Source organism: Aplysia californica, unplaced genomic scaffold, assembly GCF_000002075.1.
Source record: "Aplysia californica isolate F4 #8 unplaced genomic scaffold, AplCal3.0 scaffold00042, whole genome shotgun sequence".
In the NCBI taxonomy this organism is placed as follows: domain Eukaryota; kingdom Metazoa; phylum Mollusca; class Gastropoda; order Aplysiida; family Aplysiidae; genus Aplysia; species Aplysia californica.
The window spans coordinates 845717-847444 of NW_004797312.1; positions in this window are offsets into that span (position 1 = coordinate 845717).

A 1728-nucleotide genomic window follows, 5' to 3' on the forward strand; every position below is an offset into this window, starting at 1 on the left:
CACACACACACACACACACACATGTACACACACACACACATACACACACACATGCACACACACGTAGGCTTACAACCACATACATAATATAAATTAGCAACAATATACAATAATAATCTTAAGCTAGATACACACTAAAGTCGTAATTATGCATATACAAGATGGTTAAGATGGAAGCATTTTGATAGATGGGGGTAAAAACGACCTTCTATATCTTTCTTTGGTACAGTTGAGAAGCCTAGGTCTTCTACTTCTGACTGATGTTTTTATTTGAGGGAACAAGGGATGTTTGTTGTGTAAAAAGTTGGAATTAATTTTTTTTGTGCAAGCTGTTATGTACAATTCATCCAAGTAGGGGAATGTAGATGTTGAAACTTTACATGCTTTCCGTATAAGTCGATTTAATTCTACGTTATCTTGTTGTCTTGTGTTCCTGGCCCATGCTGTTATACTAAAATTGATCATACTTATTTTTTTACTTGTGGGTGGACAAAAAACCCAATGTGGACTGATAATAACAAGGCATGGACTGGCCAAATGCACACACTTTTCAAATACAGGCAACTGTCTCTTCTTAGGAAAGAAAAAGCTGGAATGCGACATCTTCCTCATATTCCGATATGGAGCTGAGACCTGGACTTTGACAATGAAAGAAGAAGACGAAATAGCTGCGTTTGAAATGTGTTGCCACCGTAGAATGTCCAGAATAAGTTGGAAAGCAAAAAATGACGAATAATGGGGTGTGTCAAATTCTCCACACAAGACAAACCCTGCAGAATAAAATAAAATTTAGGAAAATACAATACTTGGCCACATAAAACGACACGAGACCGTTGTAAAAGAGGTGCTTGAGCTACTTGAAGGAAGGATGTGGGGCAGAAGAGCCAGGGGAAGACGAGTAACTTGGATGGACAACATAAAAACATGGACTTTCGTGGATATGACAGAACGTGTAACGGCATCTCGTGACGTGAAGGATGGAGGGTCATTACACGTCAACCTCTGAGTCAGAGATGTCACATCCAGGTATCAAGGTATATGGACTGGTCTAAGTATGACAAAGTGCAAAACGGGAAGTAACGATCGCAAGCACTAGCACATCAACCTCTGAGCCGCAGATGATACCTCCCAACAGACAGAGATGCTTGTTAAAAACCTCCCCTCACGCATAGGCATCGAACTCACATTGACATCTTCTATGTAGAAGGGCAAAACGCCTTAACCAGTTCGCCGCGCACGCTGTGTTATTTCAAACGTTATACTACTACTACTACTACTACTACTACTACTACTACTACTACTACTACTACTACTACTACTACTACCAAAGATCTTTGGCGGAACTTCGTACGAGGACAAACCGAACATGGCTCGCTGGGCAAATCCAGAGGGAATAGAACATCCCTTAATTGCCAAATTGACCTCTGTGTTGCTTACAAAATTAAGAATGAGACTGTCTTGAGCAGCGCGGACACATGTATTATTTTATCAGCAATACATGTATTTATCATTCAGCCTTTCTTTATCTATTATAAGAACATTTATTGTCAGCATGGCACTAATCTTTTTTTGTTTATTGAATTTTTAGCCACCTATAGTTCCTGTTTGGTATTATTTAATCGCTTTTTCCCCACTAAAAACTTACCTGGCCTATAGGAGTCGGGACGCGAAAGGAGGAATCGTCTAATTAAGATATATAAGGAGAATTATAACGAGGAGCGATAGGCA